The following is an 8,929-nucleotide window of genomic DNA, read 5'->3' as shown; positions in this document are numbered from 1 at the left end:
GAGTGTAGTAAGTCAGACAGTGAAAGACAAATGTCATATGATTTCACTTACAAGTGGAATCAAAAGCACAAAATAAACAAACAGATGAAACAGAAATAAATTCATAGATACAGAGAACATTTTGATGGTTACCAGATGAGATGGTGGTTGAGGTGGGTGAAAAAGGGGCAGGGGTTAGAAGTACAAATTGGTTGTTTAAAAATAGCCATGGGACATAGGGTACAGCATGAGGAATATGGTCAATAATATTGCAATAACTATGCATGGTGTCAGATGGGTGCTAGAGCTATCAGGGTGATAGATGGGCGGGGAGTTCGGGTCAGGGTTAAAAGGGTGATGGGATTAAGAAATACAAATTGGTAGTTACGAAATAGTCATGAGGATGTAAAGTAAACTATAAGAAGTATAATCAACAATATGGTAATAACTATGCATAGTGCCAGGTGGGTACTAGTCAGGGGGATCACTGCATAAATTAAATACATTTCTAACCACTATGATGTACACCTGAAATTAATGTAAAATATTATTGAGTGTCAAAAAACTAAAAAATAAATTAAAAACTTTTAAAAATGAAAAACAAATTCAGACATGTGAAACAGAGAATTTTTTTCATATAATAAAAAATGCAGGTAAACAAAACACTAAAAATTTCATCTGTGGTGCTAAAAATATTGAAAAACTTTCTGAAATAAAAACAGTATATTCATGTGAACATTTCACATAAAATAAAGATTAGATATAGATTTCTTCAAATAGGAACAACTGATAGTAGTTGAACACAATAAGAAATTAAAACATGGCAGATAAAAATAAGAATAAATTAATTTTTACAGCATTTTTATTTACCAATAGGGAATAAAAACATTTATTTGTCAAATGTGATATGCATTTAGCTATGCTTTATTCAGGTGAAAAACTTTGTTTTCAAATATTATATAAAGCCCTCTATGACTAAGTTTTGATAAATTATAGCCAATTGATAGGATTATTAGCTAGGGATATTTTGTGCATTGATTTAATGTAAGAGCTCTCTAAGCATCCTCTCAGAGTCTGCAAGTTGGTTTGTCCCTAGTAATGAAAGTCTAGAAGAAATAAAACACCAAGCCTACCACTATCAAACTTCTGAGTGCATGTAGCCCCTGGAAGCCCTAGTGTTCTCTATAAAAGCAAAATAATAATAATAATAATAATAATAATAATAATAACAACAACAATATATTAACAAAACGACTTTCTGTAGTATTTTGTATTAATCATTAGCAGTTTGAGTTATCATTAAAAATTTGGCTTCTGGGATCAGATGACTATCAGATTCCTGGCTCATGACTTTTGAGCCATGTAATAAAAGCCAAATACTTTATCATTCTATGCCTCAGCTTTCTGATGGTTAAAGTGAAAATAAGAATAGAACCAGCCTCACTAAGGACTTCAGGTCATAATGTATACAAAGTATTTAGTACAGTGTCTGTATATCGAAAGCATGCAGAAAGTGTTAGCTATGATCATTAATTAGTTATTTTATACAAGTTTCCAATATAGAAGAAAATGTGTAGACAGTTTTGTTAACAAACTCCAATTTGTGTGTCTCACACTTCACAAAAACAAAATGCAGAAGGTCAGAGTTTGGAGCAAAGAAAGGTTTATTGATCGAGAAGGAGACAACCAAGAAGATGGGAGACTTAGAAGTGCCTCAAATTTATCTTGCTCATTGGACTGAGTTTAGAGGTTTTTAAGCACCAAAAGGAGAATGGGAGGGAGAGTTAGAGTAAGTTTCTACGGTTTCCAGTTCCTTGATAATATTTCAACAAAAATATCAACATGCAGGGGAGGATCCAAGATAATGGTAGGGTAGACAAACACTGTCCCAGCATCATTCTGTGAACACATGAAAATTACACCTAAATTATAGCACAATAAACCTGGAGAACATTCTGAAGTCGAGCCAAACAGTAGTCCTATAACCAAAAATATGAAGAAGCCCCATCGAGACTGGAAGGAGGGTTGAAGACATGGAACGGGCTGCAAATTTCCATGTGGTGGTTGAGAATCAGGAGGGATATCTTGGTTGTCAAGGTACCCCCCAGACGAACGAGAGACCCCAATCCCACACCAGGCTCCCGAGAACAGAGTACTGATGCTGGGAAGAGAAACCCCCACGCATCAAGCTGTGAGAAACAGTGGGGATTCCAACCCTCCAAGTGGGACATAAGGGTGGAGGAAACGTAGATGTCCTCTTAAGGGGCCCATGCACAGACTGTCTCACTCGCAGGCACTCACCTTGGGCTCCAGCGGAGGGACGGTGACTCGCAGGGTGTCGGAGGTGTACGGGGAGACACTGAGTTGTGTAACTTCAGGGTAAAGGTGGGGGAGAGTCACCATTTTTGCCTGTGAGGGGGCTTCCTCCTGGGCAGCCAGAAGGCAGGCGCAATCTTTCCTGTGTTGAACCCTCCCCCATAGGCCAAATCTGAATCTGGTTTGGTGAGCTCCATTGCTCCACCCTGCTGACTCACTGTAATTAAAAAACAAACAAACAAACAAACAAACTTTTAAAAGGGAAGCAGGTGAAGGGGAAAATAAAAGGTTCAAATTTCCAGGTATAAAACAAATAAATCATGGCGATGTCATATACACACAGGAAATATAGTCAATAATACAGTGATAGCATAGTACGGTGTCAGATGGTTACTGGACTTATCATGGTGATCACTTCTTTAGGTATATAAACGTTGAATAACTATGTGTATCCCTGAAACTAATATAATATTGTATGTTAGGTATATTTTAAATAAAAGTCTTTAAAAGAAATATCTCAACAGGCAGACTTGGAGAAGTCATCAGATGATCACCTGGGACTGAGGGTAATCTTGGTTCTCATTTTTTCTGCAAAGCAAACCTGTAAATCATTGCCTCATGATGTTTTACTCATTACTTTTTTCTATGAGGAAGAACAAAGAAATTATGATCACATGTAATCTATAATTTCCCTGAGCTTGTTGAGTGACAGATCACAGATTTTTGATTGGAGAAAATTTATTTACTCTTGTGATTAGCATCTTAAGCAACTTGTGGTTACAACAGAACAAACAGATTAAAGAATGCAAGGTTCAACTAATAGTGAAGTGAGGTTGTGTTGTTAATTAAAGGAGAGGGCTTGGCTGCAGGGGCATGGTTACAGTTTGAGGGAAAAAAATAAAGAAAAAAACTCAAACATAATGACATTTTATCTAATAATTTCATTTGTCTGTGGAGTAGAAAATAATGCCACTCAGTTCAAAAGATTTAGTGGCAATTTTTTTTCAGATAAGCAAGGGAGATTTGGATACAAATGAATCCTTCTATCTATGAGTGAGTCCATTATGGTAACTTTACATTTCATAATGATAAAATGATTTATCTTATATTAATATAAAATAAACAGAAAAATAAAAGTTAAGGCATATAAAAATTGGATAGTGACTCAACATTTTCAAAATTTTATGGCAAAATTTTTGTGAACCCTTAGGTAATAAGATTTTATTTTTATTATTCATGAAAACAAAAATCAAATAAAATCATCTCAACATTTTTAAATGAAAACATTATATTAATTATAATAGCAGCTACACATTTTAAAAATAGTCAATGCAACATTTGTGAAGCAATCTAATTAAGACATTATTTGGCACATAGAGGAACTCATAGATCCCCCTCAGAAATCTACATGAAATCTGTCATTTAAAATATAAAGTTTTTGATGAAAACTTTCTGAGATGGCGGTTATCCCTTTTCATTATGAATTAATTCATGTCCAAAGGAGCACTACTGAACACCCACATTCTTGTTTATTCTTCCTCTTGGGACACTCATCGGAATAAATAATTTAGTACTTTTAAAAGAAACCCAGCCACTTTAAAACTATTTGAGAATTCATTTGAAAGCATTATACTATAGGCAAGAGTTAATCAATCAGGAATTAATTTGGTATTCTTTCTGTGTGGGAATAATTATTGCATCATTGCTTCTTACTAACAACTTGCTCATGTTAATGAGTGCCTTGAATTATTTTTGATAGTTATCTGTGTCATTTATTATATCTGTGGCAATGTCATTTATTCCAGAGGTTCTTTTCCTTAAAATCCAACTCATTTTTGATCTGCCTTTCTTTTACTAAATAGAAAATTTTTACAACACATGAATGGTTTCATTTCATTTAGAAATTTTGTTATAATTTTTATATCATTTAGGAATTTTGTTTTTTGCCTACTTCTAATTGTATCAACAAAAGCCACTAGGTCACTCCTGCCACAAATCATAACCAACACTAGATGTCTAATCATTATCTTCAAAGGTTTTTTATAATGTTTCAAAAACTTGAAATCCTATTCTTATCATGTCAAATTTAATACCCTATTCTCTTTAGCTTTAGATTTCATTATTGCCTTTTTTGACTTCTGTGTATTTCCTTTACAAATATAAAATATATTTTGTATTTATGCAGACAACAAATATTTTACCTCGTGAATTTATTTTAATGTTTATTTATGAGGCTTCTCTCAAAAAATAGCTTATACTGCTTTCACATATTTTATATACAATATTACAGACTTCTACTTATTAATAGTCTGTGCAGGCAAACATACACACACGCACACTTTACTAGCTTGCCACCAACCCCTCATTCATTCTTGCAAAAACGATTTTTGTGGGATTTTTTAAAGAGGAAAAAAACAGCCCTGAAGAGTACTGTCTGGTGCTTCTTTTCTTTTATCAAGTCATATGCTTTTTTAATTGATGTCAGTGTCTTGTGGGAAGGGTAAAAAGGAATGTTTTCAGAGTAGCAGAAAGGAGTAAAAACCTTCACATGGATAGAATTAAGTGTTTAAAATTTCCAGGTCTGTAAGGGACAACTTAACTGTTCATCGTTGCACCACAGGGAAATATCTAGATCCCGAAGGAAAAGCCAAAGACTTCAAATTTGAAATCGAGCCATGGAAATACCCCCAGTGCCCAAGCATGTCATGTTCATCCAGAGCAGCTAAACTGAGAAGACCACGTAGGTTGGGACATACAGGTGTCTATGAGGTGGACCACTAAGTAGAGAATCCTTTTTTTTTTTTTTTGGTGTTGCTAAAGGCTCTGGGATTCTTCATCCCCCTAAGGCCCAGGAATTGCTACAGCTGCTTCTACTTCTACTACTGTATTTTCCTGAAAATAAGACCTAACTGGAAAATAAACCCTAGCATGATTTTTCAGGATGACATCCCCTGAACATAAGCCCTAAGGCATCTTTTGGAGCAAAAATTAATATAAGACCTGGTCTTATTTTCAGGGAAACATGGTGCTACTATTTACCATCAACTGGAAACTATAAAGACTCAATATTTGCTGGGAACCATTCTGAGCACCCACTATTAACTCATTATTCTTATCCTTCACATAATTGATTTAATCCTCAAAATAACCCGATACGACTGTGTGATATAAAGATTAACTTGTCTGTGATTGGAGACCCTGAAAGCTGACTTCATAGAAAATTCAATGGGAGCTGGTGATTACTGAGTGGTAAAGGTACCCATTCCTGGAGGGGTTGGGAGGTTGCAAATCAGGACACCCTTTTACCATGTTGTGTAAGCTGCATGGGCAAATATTGGACACACATCTCCTGATTATGCCAGAAAAAGAGCTTGTGCACTCTTAACGCTGAATGTTGATCTGCAGCCTAGTTTTATCTTTCACACAGTTCTGGGGCAGGATATGGTGCCTTAGAAATCATTCAATTTAAATGCTTGAGAGCCTACTGGTTGGGATCTATCAGAGTCTAGCGTCTGGCCTATCAAGATCCCTGTATGCTGCAACAGAAGGTAATGGAGAACACGAGTCCTGCACACCTGTTATTGCCTCTTCTACATGACTTTCCCCAACTAACACAGTTGCATCAGATTTTCTGTGTGTGCTGCTCAGTTTCCACCTGGCTTCCTTCAGAGGTGGATGCCATTATAACCCATTTTTAGGTGAGGAAACTGACCGTTAAGGAGCATCAATATTTGCTTAAGTTCACAAACCTTGTATGTGATTAAGCCAGTATTTAAACCAAATAATCTGGCTTAAAATATGTGCCTTAATTGCTTTACATACTTTCTTGCAATTACCCAAACTAGAAAAGGACAGGAGTTAAGTAGTTTCACATCTCTAGCGCTAAAATGGATTTGGTTACCACCCTAGTGAAAATGTTCTTCAGAGTCAGAGTTACTTTGGCTTAAGAAAAGTAATGAAAACAGAATTTCATGAACATCCAAGTTTGTTGACTAAGATTTACATCAACCCTAAAAGTCACTTTATGTATTTCTAAACTATAAAATAATTTTTATTCTGGTTTATTCCAATGAAGAAGTTAAAACTCATAGACATTTTGTAATTTGCCTAAGTTATTTGAGGTGGGAGGATTCCAAGTTGTGTCTGATTCAACTTTTCATAGAGACAAGACAATGTTTTTAAATTTAAGACAATTGGTTTCCTCATCCTCTTTGTGTACTAGACTGCAATGTTCCTCATCATCACCTTCTATACAAATCTTTCCCATATTTATTCTGTGTTGAATTGCTTTTGTGTGTAAATATATAATCTCTCCAAATACATGGCTATGTAATCATAGGCAGAGATTATATATTATTTGAATTTGAATTGCTTTTATGATATGTTAGGTATACAGCTATTTATTAATTGTGTAATTATAGCAGGTAGTGAGTTAGAAAAAAAAATAATACAAAGGCAGGTAACACAGCTTTCTCCTATAAGAAAACTCTTACTTGAAAAAGCAAAAAAAAAAAAAAAACTAAAAATGAGAGCAATGCAATATAAAAATAATTTAGAAGTAAAAGAGATACAAATATTAAAGGAAGGGTGAAATGAAATATATGTGAATGTTTCTAGAAAAGAGAAATGCTTTATTTAGAAATGGATCAAGACGGTATGCTAAGAAAATAGTAGATGGCATGCTAAGAAATGAGGTGGCGGAAGCAAAGGAGCACGAGAAAAAGGAAGAGGAAATGAAGATGGAAAAAGATGCAAAGTAAGGGTGCTTCTAAAGACATTAAGGATGTCCAGCATAATTTAGTTTTGAAAATCGAGATACTAAAAGTTATTTTTTATTATTTCATATTTTCTTCTAAAATATTGGCCTATTTTAAATTAAAATATTTAATATAGCAAAATGCATTTCACTTTTTAAAATCAAAAGGAACATTATTAATATTATTAAAATATGTATGACATGTAACTGCAATTACAGTATGGTACAGAATAATTTTACCACTCTACAAACTCCTTGTGCTTCACCTATTAATCCACTTGGGACCTATAAAAATCACTGATTTTTTTCACTGTCTCCATAGCTTTCCCTTTTGCAGAATGTTATATACTTGGAATCATACAGTCTGTAGCATTGTCAGAGACTCTTCTTTCACTAAGTAATGTCCATTTATAGTATTTCAATGTCTTTTTGTGGCTTAATAATTCTTTTTTTAATCACTGAATACATGTATGTATATGTCGTAGTTTGTTCATGCATACACCTATATTGAACGACATCTCAGTTGCTTCCAAGTTTTGGCAATTATGGATAAAACTGCTACAAATATTCACGTGCAGGTTTTTCTGTGTGGACGTTTTCAGTTTGGGTACATCCCAGGGAGCACTGTTGCTAGATCATATGGTTAAGAATTTAGTTTTCTAAGAAATTTCCAAACTGTCTTCAGATGATTATACATGTGAAAGTCATTTTTGTGACTAATAACTTTCTCCTCATCATTAACATACCCTGAGTAATGGTAACACCTTTCAATCTGTAGACTCAGATCTTTTTTTTATCACGAGGAAATGTTTTACTATAAATTCCTTAATTATTGCCTACCCTACATCTGTTCCATTTTCCCTTTTCAGATCTAGCTTTCAAAGTTACTTTTTAAAATTGTTTCTTTTATGATTACATCACTTTAATGTTCTGCTTTGTGCTTTGAGACTTTCTTGCACTTGATTTTCCAGAGCATTAATTTGAGCCTCAGAAGGGACCTACCAATCATTTATTTTTCTATTTAATCTTTAGTTCAAAAACCATATATTTAAGGTTGAGAGAATACTCTTTTGTTGTAGATGAATCTCTCTCTCTCTCTCTCTCTCTCTCTCTCTCTCTCTCTCTCTCTCTCTCTCTCTGTGTGTGTGTGTTCCATTCATCTTTCCTTCAAATGTTACGTTTCATTGGCGTATAGTTTGATTGTAATACTTCCCTCCATCTCGGATAGTTTGAGGCCTGAGATAGGCTCTATTCTCTTTTTTGTGAATTCATTGTGTGGTCTCCAGTCCAATTGTCTAAATATATACAATGTCAAACTCCTGGGGTAGGCAGCTGAAATGTAAATGAGTGCCTTCCCATACCCAGTGATCTCTGAAGGTACATGAAAAATGCCTAACTGTTTGTTGGTCTCCCTCACTATTCCAGCCTCTAAAGGAGAGAAGATTCAGCCCAATTAGTTCAAGCCTTTTCTGAAATCTAAATGTCTGGAAAAACACACACGTATATGGTATTGATACTAATGTTCTCAGATTTTTGAGAGGGTGCCAAGTTATCCCTAAACTTTTCCACCGCCCTGCTGTCCTGCCTGGTTCAGTTCATCTTCATGTATATAAGGAGCATGGGGAAGGGAGGAAAGGCCATCAGTAGAGCCAGGCCTGTTTTTACTCACTTGTCCCAGCAAATGCCTTAGAAGAGGCTTGGAGTGGGAGGTGCATTTGTTCCACAGTATGGTTTGTGCCCTGGGTAGATGTGATCTAGAATAAGAAAAAATAGTGATTTAATGAAGCAATTATAGGTAAGTAAGTATTTCATTTTGGACATATATAATACCATTATATTATTTCTGCAAAATAAAAATATTAGCTGTACAACGTAGGA

General features: G+C 34.8%; 1 long non-coding RNA gene across 1 annotated transcript in view; it reads right to left on the bottom strand.

Moving 5' to 3' along the window:
- Nucleotides 1–2,142: 2,142 nt before the first annotated feature.
- The window catches only part of LOC148754753 (uncharacterized), a 28,826-nt gene continuing 22,039 nt past the window's right edge, over nt 2,143–8,929 (bottom strand). Inside the window, exons 2-3 of the long non-coding RNA XR_016019890.1 lie at nt 8,721–8,805; nt 2,143–2,512 (exon numbers count right to left, since the gene is read on the bottom strand). This is a non-coding gene — a long non-coding RNA (uncharacterized LOC148754753). The remainder of the gene's footprint in view (nt 2,513–8,720; nt 8,806–8,929) is intronic.

This window comes from Rhinolophus sinicus, chromosome 17 (genome assembly GCF_057876585.1).
Source record: "Rhinolophus sinicus isolate RSI-liver-muscle chromosome 17, RSI-T2T, whole genome shotgun sequence".
NCBI classification, from domain to species: domain Eukaryota; kingdom Metazoa; phylum Chordata; class Mammalia; order Chiroptera; family Rhinolophidae; genus Rhinolophus; species Rhinolophus sinicus.
This window is presented reverse-complemented; position numbering and strand designations above follow the sequence as displayed.